The 24706-nt window shown below is 32.0% G+C and overlaps 1 protein-coding gene and 1 pseudogene across 1 annotated transcript in view; one reads left to right on the top strand and one right to left on the bottom strand.

The window, feature by feature from the left end:
* Positions 1-24706, top strand: part of LOC145249363 (carbonic anhydrase-related protein 10-like) — a gene marked incomplete at its 5' end in the record, with an annotated part of 1273381 nt that overhangs the window by 1025931 nt on the left and 222744 nt on the right. The gene's annotated exons all lie outside the window — the stretch shown is intronic.
* LOC145249893 (5S ribosomal RNA) lies at positions 9102-9218 on the bottom strand (annotated as a pseudogene).

The raw sequence follows: 24706 nt of genomic DNA, 5'->3' as shown, positions 1-24706 counted from the left end.
TTTTAGATGCACTTAGACTGAACCATTCCGAAACGCAGAAAATATATATTTTTGATTCCATCGTTCTTTTCTTCATTTGTCGAAACAAACAAAAAGTAAATAATATATCTCTTTTTTTTATATGAAGTGTGTGTATGAGTATTCTACAAGAGGATTGCTCTTTGAAACATCACGAGATCAAAACTATTGCACTTATGTTTATTTGCTTGTATGTAGAGGGTTCACTCTTGGACTAATTTACCAATCGTTATAGACTTAGATTATTTGTTTTAATGAACAGAAAGAAAGAAAGACAAAAGAATGTAGAAGAACGGCTTTCGTAATAATTTTCGCAACCCACAATCTAGGAAACCTTTTTTATTATAAGGAAGTTAAGTGTGTTTATACTACGCTGGGTTATGCAGTAAAAATATATACTTTCAAAGGCTGTTTAAACGTAATAGGCTAAAAAAAGGGTAGATTATCATTTGTTGTTAGGGTTAAACGACGCCAGTTTACGACGTAAAAAATAGCAAACTAACATTTCATACCCAAACAAAGCCTAAAATACGTGCTCGCTAAATAAAGGAAACAAAAATTTAAAAAATTATAATAAACAAGAAAAATAGTTGGCAATAAAAAGAAATAAATAATAACGGTAAAGTTTATGAATTAAATCGACGCCATAATGTAATTCTTTGAGGTGTTCGTTTAGAATGATGTCATTCGGGATAAGAGAATTAACGGGCAACCAGTCAGAGGAAGTGGATTTTCCTAATGGAGACTTTATTATTTTTTTATTCTACTACGGGGAAGTTAATGGTACATCTGTGTTTGTATGAGCCAGTTAAGGGCGGTGTAAGCCTAGAATATCTGGAACGTGTAGACTACCTTTCGGTGTTGACAGGTGGTGGTGGTGGTTAGATAAAATATTCAGAAGGAAAAATAGGTACCCCTTCCTCTAAAGATGTTGCGATTGTTATAGTATTGCTTCTAAGATGTAATGTAGTATTTTATTTTCACGATTGAATGTGTCTGTAAGGGTGTCCTAAAATTACATAAGGTAGTGGCTTATAGTCTAGAGGTATTGCATTTATAAGTGACATCTGTCGTTGCAAACCTACGATACTTAGTCCAGAGGGGAATTTCTGCGGTCATTATATTATATATGGAGATATATTCAAAGTCTATAGTATTTCTAAAACAATGTTCAATATAAAGCGCATACACATCGCCATTTTTTACCTATAAATCCCTTATTCCTAAGATAATCTCACCTTTAAAAAGTATTATTCATTGTTTAGATTAAACTTATGACTGCCTTTTAAACTATAATAATTATAATACATTTGTGTATGTTCTTTATTTTGAAACCAATTTATATCGTTAATATATATATATATATATATATATATATATATATATATATATATATATATATATATATATATATATATTGCTTAATTATTAATACCGGTGTTTTCAAAAGTTATAGAATGTAATATATGCTACCTTATTTTTTTCATTAGTCACTGGCATTATGATAAATCAAGACACGGCGATCTGTTTATAATTAAAACTCACGTATAAACAACATTTTTACTTTTCCACAGTTTTACACCTATGATACCATATTTATCTGAAACTTTCTTAACATTATGAATATATATGTATATATATAGATCTATGTATATATATATATGATTAAATAATCTGACGATATGAATTCATACATGCATATATATATATATATATATATATATATATATATATATATATATATATAGTAAGTTATAAAATGTATATGGCGATTAAGCTATACTGAATATTCCCCGTTTCATCCACTCTAGGATTCTTCAGGCTTATGCGCGAATTCTGTGGTTGCTTGCCGTTTTTATATGCGCATCTTCTATTGAAATTTTAGTTAGCCAATCAAGTTTCTAGTATCCACCGTGCCCTTCCTATCAGCCAATGAGAATGCATTTATCGGACAAAGGCGTATTTGACCTCTGGTTGACCTGTTCCTTTGTGTGTGCTCTATTTAACCTGGATATTTAGCTTCTTGATCTGTTTTAAATCTAGATTCGCGCATAAGCCTGAAGAATCCTAGAGTGGATGAAACGCGGAATATTCAGTGTAGCTTAATCGCCATATACATTTTATAACTTACTAACTAGCTCTACCTACATATTGAGCACTTTTGAAGTAAATACTTAAAGTTTACACATAAATCTATACTTTCGTATATTAATTTATGTAAGTAAATTAAGTAGTTATATATATATATATATATATATATATATATATATATATTAAAATTCTTTTAAATCAACAAAAGCTATAAAAAAAAAGATTCGAAACAATGTCGATCATCGTGGATAAAAGACTTGAAACATAAAAATCATTGTGATTACTACAGGATTCGAAACAACGTCCAAAGGGATTAGATAAACAAGAAATGTACTAAAAAACAAATCAAATTACAGAAAGTTTTTGAATTTTTATACAATTATGTAAATTTATTTATTGTTATATACATATATTGCCGTGTATTTATCTTCTATATTCTGCGTGTTACCTCCTTATGTACGAGCTGCTCTGCGCACGTGTGTATGTGTGTATAACCACGTGCTTCATAATTTAATTTCTCGTGACAAGAATGGCTGATTTTGATAGGCATCATAATTATTATTGAAATAATCGGAAGATTGTAGCGTCAGGGCAAAGAAAGATTTACATTCCGAAAATTTTCGTATTATTTCACATTATTAATCAACATATTCTATATATATATATATATATATATATATATATATATATATATATATTCATATCAAATGCATGTACGTACAATTTCTTATATGCATAACTTTATACGTTTATACACAAACACCTGCGTATATGCTTTAAAATTAGATCATATAAAAAAGACTCACGAGTTTGCTACAAAAATCGATTATAAATTTGCAAATATCAGTACTGCTGTATGCATTTGAATAGCGGTGAATATATATTTATTTCCACAATCCACGTCGCAGCTCACACAAACCATAAAAATCACAAACCAGAAGTCCAATACTCGATTTTTGCCCTGATTTTGGCTTATCCGTTAAACTTATCCTAACTCGGGATCGAAAACTGAGTAACTTGCGCGCGAGTATCCTGCCACTTACGCACGCACATACACACGCGCTCGCACACACACACACACGCACACAAACACATATATATATATATATATACACGCATATATATCTTCAGAATATGAGAGAATACATAATTATTTCCACAGCCAGACAACATCGCAGCTCAGAATAGCTATGACAGCCAACAAACCGGCAAGTGCTTGTCTGAGCTCCAATCTATGGTTTCCCCTCTCCAAACTTGCACGAAAAACATTCGTCTAGCTGAAAACACTATCAAAAATGTCCCCCACTTTTTATCCGTGCCTAAAACTAAACGTAGATTCCATGAGCAAAGCTTCTTTCTTAGAAATGCACACCTGTGGAACTCTCTTCCGTTTGACTACTTTCCAGCTGACTACAAAATGGTCGTTTTTAAGTTCAAATTAAACAAGTTCTTGATGAGCCGTTCCCTTTAAATAATCTAATTTACCAAATCCACACTACCAACAATTACTATGACATTGTTCCATTGACTACTGTTCACTCTTTTACCTTTATCCTCGAGTGGCCTCTCGGCCTTGATAAGTGGTGACTCCTATGTAAAAAAAAAGTCTAAGATTCGAGTTTCGCCCTCATTTTTGGTTCATCAAAGGTTAGGATGTGTCTAACTGATGAGCCGATTTCGGATGTGTCTAACTGATGAACCCAAAATGAGGGCGAAACTCGACTTTTAGACTTCCGGTTTGTTGGCTGTCATAGCTCTTGTGAGCTGCGATGTTGTCTGCCTGCGGAAATAATTATATATATGTGTGTCTGTATGTGTGTGTGTATGTGTGTGTGTGTGTGTTTTGCTACCAGTTTTTCCATTCCTCATGGTAAGCAGCGCGCACTTTTCCATACGGATATCTTGACTAAAGATTTTGGTCGTGTTTATTAGCGTCTCTAGTTCTGACTTTGCTTTTGCAAACAGCTTCACTTCATCCATGTACATTAGGTGGTTCATTATTTATTCTGTATTAGTGAACTTGTATCCGGCTTGGCATTTTCTTAGTATATTTTTGAGGGGCATCACGGCTCTAATGAATAGTAATGGCGATAGGGAATCACCTTGGCAGATCCCTCTTTGTATTGTTATTTCAGTTACGTATTGTCCATCAGCTGTCAATTCAAGTCTCTATGTTCTCATTGTATTTTCTATCAAATTGAGTATCTTACTTGGTATTTTGTACATTCTCAGGCATTCTATTATCTATGCTTGCGGTATCCTATCATATGCTTTCTTAAAATCTATCCATGCCATGGCTAAGTTATTTTTTTCTACTTTGACTTCCTACAGAATCTTTTGGCTTATGCATAATAGGTCATGCGTTCCTCTATTTCTTTTCTGGCATCCTTTCCTTTCCTCTGGGAGTAGTCCGCGATTAAGAAGGGAATGATAAATTTGTTCCCTCAGTTGTGCTGTAATAATTTTCAACATTGTAGGTAAACATGTTATTGACTGGTAATTACTGGTGATGTTTCCTTTTCCTGTGTCTTTTTGCATCAGTATGGTTCTACCTTTGGTCATCCATTCTGGCACGTCTGCTTCATAAATACATTTTCCAAGTTCTGAATTAATCTTTCATGCAGTGTTGTGGATTTCTTCAACCAGTACGCGTGTATTCCACCGTGGTCTGGTGCTCTCCAGTTTGCCAGTTTCTCGAGTGTTTCTTTGCTGTTTCCATCTTGGATTTGCTGTGACCTTTCCTTCATCTCTATTATGATCCTCTCGCTCTTCCTCTATCTGGTTCTAATAGCGTTTTGATTCTGTTGGATTTTTAATTAGCCGATTGTAAAAATTCATGGTGAGGTTCGGAATCGACGATGTCCTTAGTAGAATCTTGTACATGGCAATTCACCCGTTAAACGTGGATATGAATTCATGTCAATATATCGGTGTGTACAACCATGTAAAAAAACGATATATAAAAAGCAAAACGCTGAATACATCAAATTTAGAAAACATGACTCAACGGGGTTTTGTGGATTTTAAAAATGGGTCGTTTGATTTTATGCATTCAATATACAATGAATTGAAATATTGATTAATATATGAGATACGTATAAAATATCCACGCAAGTAAGAATCGTTTTTAAGAGATACAGTAATAAACTCTTAGGGCATAAAAAAAAAAAATTTACATGTGAGAAAAATACTAGAATATAATAGCAAGCGATGTAGAAATTATTACTAGCTTATTTTTAATCAGTTCATATGCGTGTTACGTTGGTACAGTGGTAACGTCACCAGCTTTGAATGCTACAGTTTCGCTTTCGGTTTCGATTGTACCAAATACTTTTTTTTTTTTACTTTTGAAATTACGACTCCATAATAATATATACGAAATCTGGAAAAATTAAAATATCATATTTAACCGTATTTTATAACCGGGCAAAGCCTTGGTCGCTTCGCTCGTAAATGAAAGAAAGAAAGATAAAATGATACAAAATGAAAGATGGATACGGGGAGTAAGGAAGAGATGAGTTAAGATATATATAGATAGAATATAGCAAAAAAAAATGAGGAAGTAATATAAAAGAGAGAAAAGCTAAGCGTTAGTTTAGAGGAATTAAAAAACAAAAAGAAAGGATAAAAAATAAATTTAACTAACAACAACTGAAATCAGAAAGAAATATGTTATAAAAACAATGTCAAATTAAATGCAGACAAAATAAAACATAGGATAAAAATAAATAATAAAAAATAAAATATTATATTTGCATAATCATATGTATATATATATACAAATATACACAGGCATATACATACGCATAGAATATATATATATATATATATATATATATATATATATATACTAGACTACCCGTGATCCGTTGGGTCAGTATGTTCTATTAGCTATGGAATTCATGTATAAGCGTGACACTTGTGACGTAAAGAAAATAGTTTTTGTGACATAACAGAAACGTTTCTATGAAAGTATATTAAAATGAAAAAGAATATATATAGATTTCTATGAGTCGTTCTGTTTATAATTGTTTATTTTTGAAAAAAAAAACTTACAGCCATTGAATTATAAGTGGTTTGCCATACTTATAGGTAAATGTGCACTGAACAGATACCATAATACTTGTTAGTTAACTTCAAATTTTGATCGATCTTTTTTAAATGAAATTGTTAGATGAAAGTGCAGAATAGTTGAAAACACACTCCCCATGTTTAGAATGGCTTTTTAAATAGAAAATGAAAATAAAATGCAACATTTTTAATTTATTTTAAACAGACATTCATGAGCGATTGGATCAAATATTTAATTTATATGTTAATAATAAGGTTAATAAAACTAATTAAGACAATGCGGAAATAATTTAAACGTTAAAAATATTGGGACGCTTAAAACGTACATAGTAAAACAATACGTTTTATTGTCGAGTTTATTATTTATTTACGCTGTTATGGGGAAAATGAACGATGTAAAAAAAAGCAGAAAGTATAAAAAAAATTGTTTATTTTGATTATTTAAACGCGAAAGAAAATAAACAATTGGGACGCTGATAACGTATACTGTAAAACAATACGTTTTACTGTCGAGTTGATTATTTACGCTGTTATATATATATATATATATATATATATATATATATAGAGAGAGAGAGAGAGAGAGAGAGAGAGAGAGAGAGAGATAAAGAGATCCATGAAATAGTGAAGGATTTTTAAAAGGACACTTATCAAGATAATAAAAGCTCAACATGTATGGCGGAGCTTAAACATACGGAGAAAATCATCGACAATACAAAAACTAGATGCTGGCGCATGTAAATATATTTATCATTTCAGTAAGGAAGATACATGGATGGGAGGAAAGGTTATTTCGAAGTCTGATATTTCTCATTAGAAGAGTGAAGTGACTAGATTACATATTGGGAAATGCGACACCTTAGAAAGGGATACATTAGGAATAAAATATTAAGAAATCTAGTATAAAATGTAGATAATACAATAAAGATGTGTGATTGCAAATATAAAGAATATAGAATGTGATTTTAACAATGTGGGAATTAAAATTATTGAAAATATCTAGAGATTTCTCATGATAATCTAGGTTATATAATTTTTATCAGAAATGAAAGTAGAAAATTACTACAACATATTAAGGAATAATAAAGAATTCTTCGTAGCATAAGGGAGGATAATATATGCTAGTAGTTATCTAAGTAGAGATAATTGAAGAATATTTTAACCCCTAGGCCAATAACACTAATTACTCTTTGAAATGGGAAATTCTAAAAAGTCTAGATCTTACCAACTGGGGACCCAGTCCTAGCTCTTTTGCAACGCTGAAGCCACAGCCATAATAACAGTATTCAAAAAGTTAAATGTAATACATTCTAAAAGCAAAATTATGTAAACATAAAATATTCAAATATGGTAACCATTTAAACAATATTATTTATACATTCAATGCCTTAAAAAAAACAAATTAGAACCCACATAACCTCACCCGGTCCACTTCAGATTCAACCATGCATTTAAAAAGAATTGACCTTCCTCCAATATAGCATTTTCAAGTTCTATTTAAATATAATATTTTTTAAATTCCATTAATCATAGTTAATACTTCCATTTCGCCCGTACCTTACAATACCTAATTCTTATAATTTATTGCAATTATTAAAAAGCGTGTTATAAGATATTTAGAGCAAATACCAATTCCTATCTAATTATTATTAGCCTAATACGCTTTATATTTTGAAATTGATACGTTTATTAACCTCTTAACTTTCTACATCGCTAAAAAAAGCGTCCAAAGTTTAAGCACCCTCCCATCCCACAGCAACTTTGCAAATAACCTACGTATCCTTCTTTCCAAACGATTCCATTAACTTTCTCCCTCTCTCTACTCACGTCATTATAAAATACTTACAACTTTCTCGTCTTTTTCTTTCGTGTGTATGCGGGGGTATACTTGTTTATATATATATATATATATATATATATATATATATATATATATATATATATATATATGTGTGTGTGTGTGTGTGTGTATGTGTGTGTGTATGTGTGTGTGTGTGTATAGTAAGTTATGAAAATATATGTGGAAATCAAGCAACAAAGAATATTCTGTCTATCTTCATTCGACTCCCTGTTAATAAAACATGCCTTTACATTGATATACTTCTTATTTATATACTTTATTGATCCACTGCGTTATTAAGCTGTTCCTGCATTATTTTAGCCGTGTACGCTTTACTTCTCTAATACGAAACTCGATACAAAACGTAGTGAACTTTACCTGACTCTTCAAGAAGACATTAAATCGTCCTCATTTTCATATAATATGCAAAGTTTTAAACGTATTTGAATGGTTAATATTAGCATCTAAATACGGCATAATCACGTTGACACCGCGGTTCCAAGTGCTGTATGTGCTCTCTGCTTATCTCGGCATTGTTTCCAGTCGTCCTAGACTTCTCCTTGCCACTGAACCCAAACAGTGTCGATTCAGGAAAGGTGTGGTAAATGATTGCGCGACCCTTGCCTCACACTTACACGCGCAACTGTCCCTAAAGGGGTGCCTTTGTTTTTCGAGACTCAACGGAGGCATCGATTGATTGAAAACTGCCATTAGAAGCGACACATGATTTTTTTTTTTTTTTTTTTTCGATATAAGTATGTCTTTTCCATGTTTTCGACAAGATTGGATATATTTAATACTCACAGCACTTGAGTTTTTTTGAACCAGTATATATATATATATATATATATATATATATATATATATATATATATATATATATATATATATATATATATATCAGTAGGCTCTTTCAGTCTTAGACAGACAATGGATACCCACGAAGGGTTGCCTGTGCGTGAAATTTTTGTGGCAGGAGGTGCACAATCTCCAACCACACCTCTCCTGAAACGACATTGTTAAATACTAGTGGCAAGTGAAGTACAGGGCGACTGGAAACAATGCCGAGAAAAGCGGAGAGCAAATACATTGCCTAGAATTCCCAAATGGTCACCCATCTCGTACTAATCAGGCTCAACGTTGCTTCACTTCGGTGATCTGACGAGAACCGGTGTGTCAACGCGATTTTAATGAATTTAAAAAACGAAAAGAAACTGAGACATGTGCATGCGGGTATTATGTTTATTCTAATGCGTTCACTTATTGTAAGTAAAAAAAAAAATAAATACTTGAGCTGAGGTACGTCAAGTACGATAACCATTAGGCCAGCTTGCCATGTTCTTTAAAAAAAATTTTTCAAACCTACTTATTCTTAACATAAGAAATCAGTCATATAAATGATTCGCACATGAGCGGTCGTGAAACAATTGACAAACAGATAAAAATCCGATGACCTGCAAGTACCAATTTTTCAATTTTGATCCTTAAGCAGTCCATTTTTCTGAATGAAACCGATTAAAACGTTTTCCGCCTGCTTGAATACCCTATGTACGAAATTTAAAGACTGTAGATCAAAGGTTCGTTGAGTGCATAGGTTGAGAGTTGTCCTCACACACACGCGCGTGCGCGCACACATACACGCGCACACACACACACACACGTCTCACTTTTATAGATAGATAGATATAACAGACCTTCTCACTTTTATAGATAGATAGATATAATCTAAAAACGGAACGGAACTATTCGCCTTATATCTTTTGAATCATTACAGCATCAGGATTTTTCCGTTGTCTATAATTCTAAATTATATGTGTATTCGCGTCATGTGTAAAATTTTTTCTTTCTTTCTTTCCTTCTCTTACTCCTTTTCTTTCCCCTTTATTCCATATTCCGTATTTCTTTGTTTCGTTCCTTTCTTTTTCTTCCGTGTTTCATTTTACTTGATCATAGTTTATCTAGCAACTTATTTCACAGCGCATTGTATTTTTTTTTATTTTATTGCTATTTTTATTTTTATTCTTGTTTGTATTTTACTGTGCCCCATTTTATTCAACCTTCTTTTATTTTATTATATTTTATTCTTTTATTTCATTATTATTCTAATATATCCTTATACATTCTCTTTTATTTTTATATATTTTTTTACTTTCTTAATGCTATCTAGATGCTATATTCTTTCTACTTGTTCATTCTCTATTTGATATCTTTCGTTTATGCAATTTTCCCTTTTCTCTTTTCTCCTGTTCCTTGTCCTTTCACTCGCATACATCACCTTCCATCGTGCCATAAGGCATCATTTTTAGATTATTCCTTAATAAACCCTACCAATTTTTACTTTCATTTCTAACCCAAATTATAGCTTATCGTGGAAAACCTCGAGATATTTACCATAACTTTAATTCCCATATGTTTAAGATCACATTCTAGTTTTAAATATAGCCTATCCGTATTTTTGCAATCCTCCGATTTCCATCAAACATTCCATCTGTTATCTGCCTTGTTTACCAAATGTCTTTTTGTTTTATTCCTAATGTTTATGTGCCCCATGCTAGCTGCCGGATGTGTTTATATGTAACCACTACCTTTCTGATGAGAAGCATAAAGGTTCAAAATGCCTAGGTATAAAGTGTGTGTGTGTGTGTGTGTGTGTGTGTGTGTGTGTGTGTGTGTGTGTGTGTGTGTGTGTGTGTGGTCACGAATAGGCTCCTATATCGTTGACTATTTTAAAAAATTGTTTACATATAATGAGAGAAGATTATCGAGACACGGAAATGGGTATGTTTGATCTGGCAGAACGGTGGTTCATTAAAATTGTGGGATCTGCGTTCGCGCCTGGTCCACAAAATATAGAAATAAAAAATTTAAAAATAAAAAAAAACGTTTACAAGTATTTTTAATATAGATGTACATAAGAATAATTTGATAAGTATGTTTTAACTTAAATAGGGATGGTATAATAAAATTGTGGGGTCTGCGTTCGTGCCTGGCCTCCATAGAATGGAAATAGGCACACTTTTTAATAAAGACTTTTCATATTTATCTACGTAAATATACTTTGATAATTATGTTTCAGTTTGAAGAAATATGGTATAATAAAATTATGGGGTTTGCACCTGACCTCCATAGAATGGAAATATGTCACAAAGTTTAACAAGATTTTTTAATATAGATCCACATAATATTGTGATAAGTGTTTCAGTGTGAACACGTACGGTATAATAAATTATGGTGTTTATATATTTTATTTTTACTTTCATCATATTTTGCTTTGGTTTTGATACCCTTAAATTATAAGCTATCTCTTTACAACCCTTCCTTTTCATAAACTATCATACTTTCATAAATCAGTGTCCATTTTCTGGAGGCTGTTTTTGAATCCAGTCAACGACGATTACTTTTGCTAGTATATATATATATAAGGACTCCTCCAGTCTTTGGAAGACTATAAATACCCAGAAAGGGTGCCTGCGTGTGAAATTTTTGTGACAAGAAGTGCGCAACTTCCAACCACACATCTCCTGAGTCGATATTATTAAATACTAGTGGCAAGTGAAGCGTATGCACAAGACGACTCAAAACAACTTCATTGATCTGACGAGAACCGATGTGTCAACGTGATTATGCCATATATATATATATATATATATATATATATATATATATATATATATATATATATGTTTTATTTTTTATTACCGTTTTATCCGTTTGGCTACACATGTTTCGGATGTTGGACCATGTTACGATCCAACAGCCTCGTTAGACCTTACAGAAATAGTTGTTAGTATTTGGAAGAAATACTAACAACCATTTCTGTAAGGTCTGACCGGGCTGTTAGATTGTAAACAGTGTCCAACATCCGAAACATATGTAACCAAACAGATACAAGGTAATAAAAATAAAAAACATATTTTCTCTGCAATAGTATTGAGCACTCTCTTCTCTTCAGGTTTTTACTAATTACCAGTTTTACTATCTATATTTATATATATATATATATATATATATATATATATATATATATATATATATATATATATATATATATATATATAAGCGAGATAAGACACTGATAGAATTCAGATGAAAAATCCTGATGGATATTACTTGAAGTAATACTTTCTAGGAGATCCTAGCCAAAAAGGAAAAGCTCAATATTTACGAATAGAGCAATGTATAAGTTTCGTGGTTTGATTTTAGCTTCTGAGAAAACAACATATACGGACATATATTCGATTTAAGAATTTATTATTTGACAAAAGGAATATATAGACGGGGTTATTTTAATTTCCTTAATCTATGGATTTTCAACAATAGCACATATCATCAGAACAAATAAAATGAAGTTAGCAAAATGTTCAGATGCGAATGGACGCTATTTTGCTTTTCAGCACTGCCCGGTATACTTTTCGAAAAATCAATAAGGAGCAGTACGCTTTCGCTATATGGGAATATCACTTTCTCCCATGGGCCTATTTTCTGCCCACCTGGATTTTTAACCCCGAACGACATCGGACTCCTTCCGATAATGGATTATCCAGGTTGTATCAACTTCTCTTTTAATATAATTTTCTCCATATAATTATCCACAACCGCTCAAAATACTATTTTCAATAATTGTGCTGAAAAGCAAAATAGCCCCCATTCCGCGCTTCATTCTCGTGAGAATCTGTCAGGCTTATGTAAAAGCCTGACGAATTCTCACAAGAATAAAACGTGGAATATTCTTTGTTGCTTAATTTCCATATATATTTTTAACTTATTATATATATATGTATATATATATATATATATGTATATATATATACTTATTTGTAATATATACTTGTTGCCATCAACTCCTTGTTTTGAAGTCTTAATTTTGTGTATGCACAGTATATATATATATATATATATATATATGTGTGTGTGTGTGTGTGTGTATGCATGTATATATATATATATATGTGTATATATATATATATATAAACAAGTATATACCCTCATACACACGAAAGAAAATTAGTAACTATCGTTGGAATTAGCGAAAATACAATAAGAGAAAATAAAAATGGAAAATTAATAAATGCAGTGAAATATAAGGGAAGATTGTTATTATGGATTTTTCTTGTTTTGGGAAAAATTGAGAATAAAAAAATAATATTTGAGAATTTAGTTTTTATTTATCTTATTGTTAGGCTGAATAGAAAAATAGAGACAGAGGGCAATAGTATGTAAACTAGTAAAATAAGAAAAAGGATGGAGGTGGTGTATCTGTTTAGTCAACCAATTGGGCGTATTTAAACTTTCGTCTTTGTTTATAATGAAAGATGACTTCGTTTTTTAAATTTGTAACATTTTTTCCTTTGGAGGTGAAGACTAGTAAGGTAAGACTGCTTTTGAAATGCAAAGTTGTCAAAACGTTTAACCGGGTATATATGATTTTGATTTTTGCTTTTAAAATGGACCTATTAAGGGGAAAGGTATAATATTAAGAGTAAGGCTGCTAACTAGTGTAGTTAAAGAATTTTCTTTATTTTATTTTTTCTTTCTTTTTGTTTTTTGTTTTTTTTTTGTTTTTTGTTTTTTGTTTTTTTTTTTGCTGTTATTGTATTTTTTAAGAGAAAAACTGTTTTCCTGAGGTATTCCTTTCCTTTGGGAGGGAAGACGAATGACGAGGATCCAATATGCGTGTAAGTTTTCGGGAAGTCAAAGTGTCCATTAGATCGTTTGCATGGTTAGGATAGGTTGGAGAAAGTTCGGTGTCATTATGAGTAGTTGAATGACTTATAAAATCGGATAGGGGGTTATATTAGTTGAGGGATTATGAGGTAGGTATGATTTAACAATGCATAAGCTTTTGAGTACATTCTATAAAGGTTCTACTGGATGAAAGAAGCGAGTAAGAGATGTGATTTGTATTGTTATTATTAGGGCTAAAATTGTGTAAATTACGTCACTGTGCATGAAATCATAGTTAAGAGGGCATTGGTTGAAGGCTTGCCAATTACAATTCAAGGAATTAGTTATTTGTAGATTATCCGATTGAGCATTATTTATTTTCGTATTGCTTGGGTTAATTATAGGTTTTGCTATATTTGGCATAGTGTAAAAAGAGATTTTAACAGTACTTTATTCAATAAAGAACTATATTTATGAGGTTCTTTAAAAGAGTTCCCTAAGATTTAAAAAAAAATTCTTTCGGGATTTTAATTTTTACGTAACGGTGGAGGATTAAACCATGAATTATTTTTCTTGGTTTCCTAGATTGGTTAACCTCTTTATTAATGCGTTTATTTTATTATCAATAAGTTAGTTAATCGTTTTAATGTTATATCACTACTTATTATATGTATTTTTATTTTTTCGTCTGCTTTTCTCTTCTTCTCTTTTTCATTACTCTCCTATATTTGTCCTCTTTTCATTACTCTCCTATATTTGTCCTCTTTTCATTACTCTCCTATATTTGTCCTCTTTTCATTACTCTCCTATATTTGTCTCCTTTTTACTATTTCTTTAATATATTTTCTACTGCTGCATATAGCTTTTACGATCTCATTTCTAAACAAATGTTCTTAAGCCAGTGTTTGTGTAAATGTATATTTCAGGTTTTTCTCCTCTTTTGATGAGAAGCATTAAGCTTCGAAATGCCATAGCATAAATATATTTTTACTTTTCCTTATTGATCTGATTATAGAATAAAGTTATATTTAATTTTGAGTACTTAACTTTTATATCTTTTATAATTTAATAAATACATATAGAAAGACATTTTTTTAAATAGACATTTTTTAATAGAATTTTTTTTAATTCATGTTTTTTCCTGTCTTTCTTCTGTTCTGTCATAGGTATCAAATTACAGGACACGGTTCCTAATACAATAACGTAACCTGCGGCAGCAGCCGAGTTTGTAGTGTAATTCAAATTTTGTCCGTAGCTGAATACTTGATACTTCGAGTATTTTTTATCGTGACGCCATCACTAGATGTTGCCTACCACGGCTTAAAAGAGGCCTATCTACCCTCGAGAGAAAACCGTGCCAGTTTCCCAAACTGGTATTTTACCTCGTGGTAAAAGGTTGGAAAACCGGTGCCTAATGCGACAATGGTTCTGAAATTCCTACTCTGGTTGTCTTGTTACGTTAGGAGAATAAATTACAACCGATTTACAAAATTGTCATATGATGATCTAAGAACTTGCCATATCGAAAGGTCGATTTATCCTCCAACCTTTATCACGAGTATCTTGTCGAACGCAGGAATCTGTCAAATAATAATAGATAATATATACCAGAATAAGTAAACAAAAACAACAATAATATATATATAAATATATATATATATATTTAGATATTAATAATAATTAGTAATAAATAGTGATATTTTCAGCTAGAAATAAAATAGGTTTAAGGTTCCCAAAACCCGTGCTAGAACTGCTCGCAGTGTGTTGAGTACTTGGAAAAATTAACTGTAAAAGTGATATTCGGTTAAAGGTTCAATTTCCAGTATGGTCGACAGGAAAATATAATTACGATGGCTGATGGAACGAGATCATGCTACCCCCGTGAATTAAATATTCCGTCCAAATCCAGAGTTCGACAGAAACTTTCCCGAATTCGACAAGATACATCTCAAGGAGGTCGGAGACTTCATCGACCAAAACGTTGTGAGCATTACACTCAAGATGAAAACAGTAGTCCAAAGAATAAAAATAATATGAACTCTTATGATTTTATTAGGTTATTTATTTAATAGTTGCTTTAATTTTTTTTTTTTGCTCGTGCCTAATTTTATATATATATATATATATATATATATATATATATATATATATATATAATTATAATCATAACTGCTTTTTATTGCTATTTATAATTACGTATTTCATGGACACATAGATAATAGGAGTTTCATAAAGAGTTAGTTACAATGTAAATCCGGTTTCCGTGCACAGAGAGAAAATAAATCTGGATTATTATTTCCGTTAAGCTTTAAGGCTGGATTCTTTACACTTCCACACGAGAATTGGATACGCGATTCAAATCACAGTAAAAGGTCTTTTAATTCTTGTTCGATTCCGATAAAGCGATTACCGCATTTAGGCCTTACCGATTAGATCTCTTAGCAGAATGAGTCGACTTAACCACTGAGCGCGGAAGAAGCCCTCGGACAGAGATATTCACTAATCTTTACAAAAATCTCTACTTATTTAAAGAAGATGATGCCACGAATAGCTAAAATACAGATAAAGAATGAAAATACGGAAATAAAGTACTTAGCTGATTTACTGTATGTACGTGAATAAACACACTTTCGTCGAAAGCAAATCAATAAACAGCGAAATACAAAAAGAACGTAACAGTAAACGATGTTGGTTATAAAATAGGCGAACCGGGTTCAAATCCAATCGGAAGCATTACAATCATTTATGTACTCATAACGCTGATAAAGTTACATAGTCCTGGCTTTCGGTCTCCTATAGGGAAAAACAAAAATGTATGTTCAATGAAGTGATTAGCCTCCGGCCTTCTTCGGTTGATTTAGCCTCCAGCCTTCTTCAGGAGTATTTTGTGAAAATCGTACTCAAGATGAGAACAGTAGTTCGAAGAATACAAATACGAATATCCAATCCTTATCCAGAAAGGTCCAGAAATTAAACATTAGAGTAATAAGAAATTTTATGAATTTTTTTTCTATATCTATATTATATTCCTTTTATTCTGTCGGTTTGGCTGCCCATTATACTTTTTCTTGGAAACTAATGAACCAATTTGACTGAAATTTTGTATAAATTTTTAATATGATAAACTGCAGTTAAGGAAGTATTATGGTATCCGTTCAATGCACAATTAGAGATTAATAAGGATTAGTATTTAATGCAATAATTTGTACAAGTTTAACCATATTCAACCGATTCGACATAAAGCACTTATTTTAAGTAAACAGGCTATAACTTTTGTCCGTTTTTAACAGGCTAAAAAGTATTCTATATTATATCTGTCTGTCCATTGCACTTTTAACCCCTTTTTAACGATCTATTATTATTATTATTATTATTATTATTATTATTATTATTATTATTCACTCACTGGAAGTTTTCAAACAGGCCATCGGCAGCGATCACTCACTGGCAGTAGTGTTCTCTGAAGTCTTAGTTACAACAAGTCACCCCAGATCACCAGCATTCCACGCTCTTTAGCTAAACTTTGCAAATGAATTTGCGTTATCGCAACATCTGCTTGCCATTGACTTCTCGCTTATCACGACCATTAGTCTTCACTGGAATTGGGATGGCAACAAACTTCCTCCAATTCCAGTCCTCTCCGCACCCATCCAGTGGAGGTCTAGTTTGTTCTTTTTCTCCGATCTTTCCATCCTTCTTGACCATTCTTGACTCTTTCGTGTGGTGCCAGTCGATTTGAACACTACATTTGGGGAAGGGGGAAGGTACGTATTATTATTATTATTATTATTATTATTATTATTATTATTATTATTATTATTATTAAAAGATCAACATTTGATTGGGAAAATAAGTGAGTATTGTTTTTAAAAATTGATTTTGGATTTTAATGCAAATTAAATATATACCCTGTTTAATTGGTTTATTCATGTCCATACAGCCGCTCTCGTTAGATTACCGAAGTTAAGCAACGTTGAGATAGATGACTATTGGGGAATATCAAACGTTATATTTAAGAAAACGTTGACACATTCACGCAAAAACTGCAAAAACCTAGTGTCGCCACCACCCCCCTGGCCAAGATACACATGCAACTAAGGACCGCTGGTGAATTTTATATTCCTTAGAAACTTCCTCTTTCAGTTGAATGCTCTTGCTTATGTTTTTTTAATATGTTGTGTCTATACTGCAGCACTGGAAGGAAAGTATTATTCTATCTTTATTAATTATATATTAATTATATATTATAAACGAATATTAATTAAAAAAAAAAAGTATTTATATACTTAAAACTACTTTTAGATCACTAAAATTACTTTATTCCAAATAGGAAATACGTCTTATTATACACATAGTTGAAATTCAGTAATATCTTTTATTGAAGTGAAAATGGAAAAAATTAAAGATAGCTCGTATTTAAAGACCTCGGAACATTTTAGTATCTAAATTTCTTATTTTTAGTATAATTTTCTTATCATAATTATATTGCATGAATCTGAGGTTTTGCTGTTGGCATTGGTTTCCTCGATATTTTCCTAGTCAGTATTATTTCTAGAAAGCCATTAACAGAAGGGAACCACAAGAAGGTTGTCAACATTCTAAATGAAAGTTATTTGCGGAACCCGCTGGATTCGAACTTGAGACACCCAGGTTTTCACTACATGTCGTTAACCACTGAACCACCGTCTTCTTTCAACTTTCTAATTAGAGCCGCTTTTATTTTCTCATTCAAACTTTAAGGATTTCATATCTTTTTAAAGGTGGTCAATGACTTTCGATTAAGATTAGAAAATAAACAGCATAAACGGTATGAATTAAAAATAGAAAAAGGAAGACCTAATAAATAAGGCTTATGACAACAGCATATTCTTTTCATAATTTTGACTCTCGAGTATATATCAGTTAATATCCTCTATGTATAGATAGAGTAATGTGATTCTCGATTGATTAACTGCGTCTGTGTCGGATATATACTCGAGAGTCAAAACAATGAAAAGAATATTCTCTTTTCATAGCTCTACTAATAACTCAATGTTTCGCCCACTGTTTCGTGGGCTTTTTCAGGAGCGAAGTAAAAAGTTAAATATTGTAAATAACCACTCTCCGCTGTTTCTTTTCTTTTTGAAAAAGTTTACGAAACCGTAGGCGAAACTGTATGTTATTAGATTTTTTTTTTTCTGTTTTTAATTCGAAGTGGACATATTTCTTCTCTACAAATTAAAGCTATTTTAAACCATCCTCCAATCATAAGCAGACTAAAATCGCTCGTACCACAATCGGATGAGGTTTTCGAAAACTACGAGATACTTAGAAGAGGTAATTTGCATAATGGTTCCTTCTGGGGTGAGAAGCTTTTAATCTGATAGAAATTTCCTTGCGTTTGGAGAATCTGCTCAATTTTGTTTAACGATGCCATATTACGCAGGTTCTGAAGATCTAAGTGAATTCCGATCATGTCTCGCCACAGGTATCAGTTATTCAAATTATCCCTTCTAAGGATCCCGTGGTGTTTGAAGCCTCCTCCGCGCATAGCATGAGAATCATGTGCCGCTTACAATGGCGGATAGTCTCTGCTCGTTAAAACGACAGACTAAACTTAAGCATGCAACACTGACAGTTAAAAATACTCAGATGTGAAATTAGACTTAAAAAAATAAAATAAAATAAAACAATTCATTTTCGAATGCATTCTTATTTTCTAATTGTTGTGTCCGGAGAAATGGGTTGTCAGAATCATGGAATATTTGAATGAAAAGTAAACAAGCTCATTTTAGGTTAAATATTATTTATTACAGTCAAAACACAAATTATATTTACAGCACGAAATGCATGTGTCAGCGCAGCCGCCATCTTGTCCGTTCTATATGAGGGCAACAAATCTTACTTCTTTTTTATTAGAGTTACTTCCCTTTAGCTTTAATGAAAAGTTGTACTATCACTAGTTCTTGTACAGGTAAAGGATTACATCGGAAGTGAGGTATTTTCTGGAGCGGTAGACTGATCCAACCATTTTTCCAGCGAACAACAGATTTGATGTAACATTTCTGATTTTTTTTAGCTAAGGATTAGTTATTAATATTATTTGGATTTTTCGGACTACTGTTCTCAGATCCAGTGTCCGCAAGGACCCGTGGTTAGAGTACTTGGAAAAATCAATTGTAAAAATGAGATTCTCCTGTGGATTGAAGGTTCAATGTGGGCGATCGAAAAGTACAATTGCAGTCATGGCTTACCGTACGAGAGCATGCTATCTCTCAGAAGTAAATAAAGGGTTCCGTTTGAAATTCGAAATTCCCGAGTTCGACAAGAAACACCTGAAGAAGGTCGGAGGTTACGAAATGTTGTAAAAATTACACTCAAGATGAGAACAGTAGTCCAAAGAATCCAAATAATACGAGATTTGATGTAAGTTTTCTATTTCACGTATTGAACGGAAGTTAGTTCCATGAGTTGTGCATAAAAAGGAGAAAGCCATTCGTTTCAACTAGCGAAAAGGGTGAAGCTTGATTTTAGATGCTTTATAAGTAACGAACGATTCTCCCCATTATTCTACGTGCACAAAGTTGAAAGAGAAAATTTAAAAAATATGATTACATCAGATAATTCTGGAGGGGGCCATATGAAGGTTGCCAACATGCTAAAAGGTAATAGTTTTTGTGGAACGCGTTGGATTATAACTTGAGACACTTAGACCTTCAGTCTGTGTCGTAAATCACTGAACCATCGCCACCTTCTAATTTTCTTATGAGAGTTGCTTTTATTTTTTTATTAGAACTTTTAGGATGTTGTTTCGTTTTAAATGTGTTCAATGACTTTCGACTAAATAAGATTAGAAATAGAAAAAGTAAGAACAAATAACTCAACGTTTCACCCACTATTCGGTGGGCTTCTTCAAGAGCGAAAGGAAAACGCTAAGTGTTGTACATAACCGCGCTCAGCTTTTTCTTTGATTTTGAAAATCCTGCAATTGAGCGAACGTTGTATTATTAGGCTTTTCTTTTTCGGAGTGTTGCCCTTAGTGCTTATGTTGATTGTGTCAGCGAATTATTCCATATTTTGATTTCAGAAGATAATTTCCGAGATCATGAAAAGGATTAGTCCAAATATCTATCCTTGAGCCACGCTGGCATGAGTGCTATGGACTTCGAACTTTTAGCCGTCAACACTTACTTTTATAACCCCATTTGCGGTAAAGGAATTGAAAGTTGAGGACATCATATAATCAATAGCTAACAAAGTTTGTGAAGCAAACCTTTATGCCAACCCCTATCGAAGGTCTTTGATATATCAAGAACTATCGCCCTAGAAACGAAGTAACCGTCAAAACATTTAATGATCCTGCACGATATCACAATCAACATATCAACTGTTCATCTTGCAGGATGAAATCTATATTGTTTGTAACTCTGTAGGTATTTTCTGCCAAGGTGTTTGACAACTTCTTGATTTATTACAGATTCAAGTAAGTTACTGATTATGCAATGAGTGTTGTGTCGCAGAGAGGAAGTGTCCAGTAACACGTAGCGAATAAGCTGATAAAATCTTTCTCTAAATCCTTAAGCACGACGAAAAATCATCGTTTGGGAAACAGTCTTATTCACCCTACATATATATATGTGTGTGTGTGTGTGTGTGTATGTGTGTGTGTGTGCATATGCACATATATATATATATATATATATATATATATATATATATATATAACTATACATCTTTATAACAACAGCGCCTTTGCTAAAAATCATTACTAACCTTTTGAAAACTTTTAGTAGACAACTCATCTATTCTGGAACGTGCCACCCACGTGCATAAAGCTAATTTACTAGAAACAATTCTAATTAATATAATACATATAAGGCATAATAACGTTTACACAACAGTCTTAGATCATTGAAGTTAAGCAACGTTGAGCCTGGTTAGTACAAGATGGGTGAGCATTTAGGAATACCAGATGAGTGACCAGTTTAGAAGATCAGTCCCTGTATTTAGGCGGACTTTGACAAGAATTGCAAAAATCTAACGTCGTCATCTCCCCTTAACGAGGATATACATGCGATTGGGGACCGCTTCTGAATTTCATACTCCTATGAAACTCCATCCTTCGGAGGGAGCCGGTGAAACCTGTTTTCGGTTAGTGTCCCCGTTTCATTACATTTCAATTCTAATTAAACAGAGAAATCAATATTAACTAAATAATTTTCAATAATAGCGATAACATTCTTAAATTACTTTAAAAGTGACATGAAATAATTAATAAAACATTAGATTTACCGGGGAAAATACGTCTATAAATATTCTAATATTTGTCCTGTCAATTATCTTTGGCGATGAATCTAGACAGATAATAAAGTAGTTGGTTCAAAGTGATTATGACAGTTACATATGCGTATTTTTCCAAAACACAAGAAAATAATAAGGAAATCAGAAAGGATCAAAACTAAACTATGTAGACAGGAATCGTCTGTGTTATTTAATGAAACATGCTTGTACGAAACAATTATATATATATATATATATATATATATATATATATATAAAGATGTTTATGGATACATAATTTTATAACACTTTTGAAGAACACCGAACGTAGTGTCATAATTAATTGCTGAGGGTTTAGATTTGGGGGGGGGGTCCTATAGTTAAAACATAAACCATTAAAAAGAAACTTTCAAAAAGATGACCGAAATACACTTCTAAAATATATTTCTCCTAAGCATGAATTAGATCAAAGGGATAAATAAGGGGTAAGACAGAAAAAAGCCCTATCCAGACGTCTTTCAGCCAACCCTTTTCAAGATTAACGTTGGCAACGAGGGATAAAATATCTTTTAAAAACGTGGTCAAAAGACCATAGATTAATAGCGAGGGTAAAAAAAGAAAAGTATTTGTATAGGGAATACAAGAAATATATATATATATATATATATATATATATATATATATATATATATATATATATATATTAGTTTTGCGATGATTATTCGAAATTGAGATTTTTAAAAATCAGAACGCTTGGGTGTATCGGAATCGGAAAAATTTGTGCCGATTTTCCGATGCACAAAAAGGATTCATTTAATTATCATTTTTTCATTTGATTTTATTTAAAACAAAATCTTTCACTTCTGGTAGTAATAATATTTAATAAACATTTATTCATTTAAAACTACCAGTAAAACTAAAATCTATACATCACCGCCCACAAGTGTGTTTTTAAGTTTGTGAAAATATATGCACATGTGTTATTAAGGTAATCGGAACAAAATTAAAGTTTATAGTTAAATATTTATAGACTTATAAAGAATCGGAATCAGAATCGGAATCGGTGATTGTATCGGAATCGGAAAAATATTATAGTCGTTCCATAACTAATATATATATATATATATATATATATATATATTAGACAAGCCGTGACCCGTTGGGTCAATATGTTATATTAGCTATGAAATTAATATATGGGCGTCACATTTGTGACGTAAAGAAAATAGTTTTTTTGTGGCATAACAGAAACATTTCTATGAAAGTATATTAAAATGAGAAAAGAATATAGATTTCTATGAGTCGTTCTGTTTACAATTGTTTATTTTTGAAAAAAAATTTACAGCCATTAAGTTATAAGTGGTTTGCCATACTTATAGGTATATGTGCACTGAACAGATACCATACCAATGTTAAATTCAAATTTTGCTGTATCTGTTTTAAATGAAATTGTTGGTTGAAAGTACACAATAGTTAAAAACACTCTCCCCATGTTAAGAATGGCTTTTTAAATAGAAAATTAAAATAAAATGTAACTTTTTTTATTTATTTTAAACAAACATTCATGACCCATTGGGTCAAATATTTAATTTATATGTTAATAATAAGGTCAATAAGACTAATTAAGACCATGCGGAAATGGACGATGGAAAAAAAAGAAAGTATTAACACTTGTTTATTTGGATAATTTCACCGCGAAATAACAATTGGGACGCTGAAAATGTACACAGTAAAACAATACGTTTTATTGCGCGTTGATTATTTATTTGTAACACACATTAAAACCCATATTTTCGGGGTTATTTATGTTAGTAGTGTAGAAGAAAATGTATGAATGTTTTTTAAGAAAGGTGTATTAAAAATGGAGAATCAGTTAAAAAAAAAAAAAGGAAGGCGGTGGGTAAATCGCCGTTGTAAAATGCTCTCATGGTTGTCAACGGGTTAAAGTAGAATATTTGTATGGAAAGTGCGTTAAAGGTGGAATGTATGAATATGTATGTGTGTGTGTGATTGTGAGTGCATGTGCCCATATATATATATATGGGTGGATGAGTGTATACACATCCGTATGTATGTGTGTGTATGTATATATATATACATATGTATGCACATGTATGAGTGGGTAAATGTGTTCGTGTGGATATGGATATACGCGTATGTGTGAGCCCCTGCATATGTGTGTGTGTGTGCGTGTGTGTGTGTATGCCTACATAGTATGTGGATGTTTGTGAGTGTATGTGCACATACATATATGTGTGTACATATATGTGTGTATGTGCGTGTATGTGTGTGTATATATATCTTCTACCTATTCTCCATCTTACTTGTGTTTGTGTGGGTGCGTGTACGTATGTCTGAATGATTAAGCGCATATATACATGCGTGTTTTGGTTGGGAAAAAAAAAATATATATATATATATATATATATATATATATATATATATATATATATATATATATATAAAATAAAAAAATAAAAATAATTGTTAGCGGTGGATGTATGCGAGTACGTGTGTAGGTGGGTATGTATATGTGTATGGTGCTCGGTAAAAATGGCACCGGTAGAAATGGCACCGGTAAAAATGGCACTGGTAAAAATGGCACCGGTAAAAATGGCACAAGTGAATAACTAGGTAAAAATGGCACCAAAAGGTGCTACTGAAGCTATGGGGTCCCAAATTCTAACCTCATTTTGGGTTTTGTAAAAGTTCCTATTTTCTTGCCGTCAACGAGGGCAGAGTTAGACACAAGGTCGATTTTTA

Source organism: Euprymna scolopes, chromosome 28, assembly GCF_053919585.1.
Source record: "Euprymna scolopes isolate OS-2025 chromosome 28, ASM5391958v1, whole genome shotgun sequence".
NCBI classification, from domain to species: domain Eukaryota; kingdom Metazoa; phylum Mollusca; class Cephalopoda; order Sepiida; family Sepiolidae; genus Euprymna; species Euprymna scolopes.
This window is presented reverse-complemented; position numbering and strand designations above follow the sequence as displayed.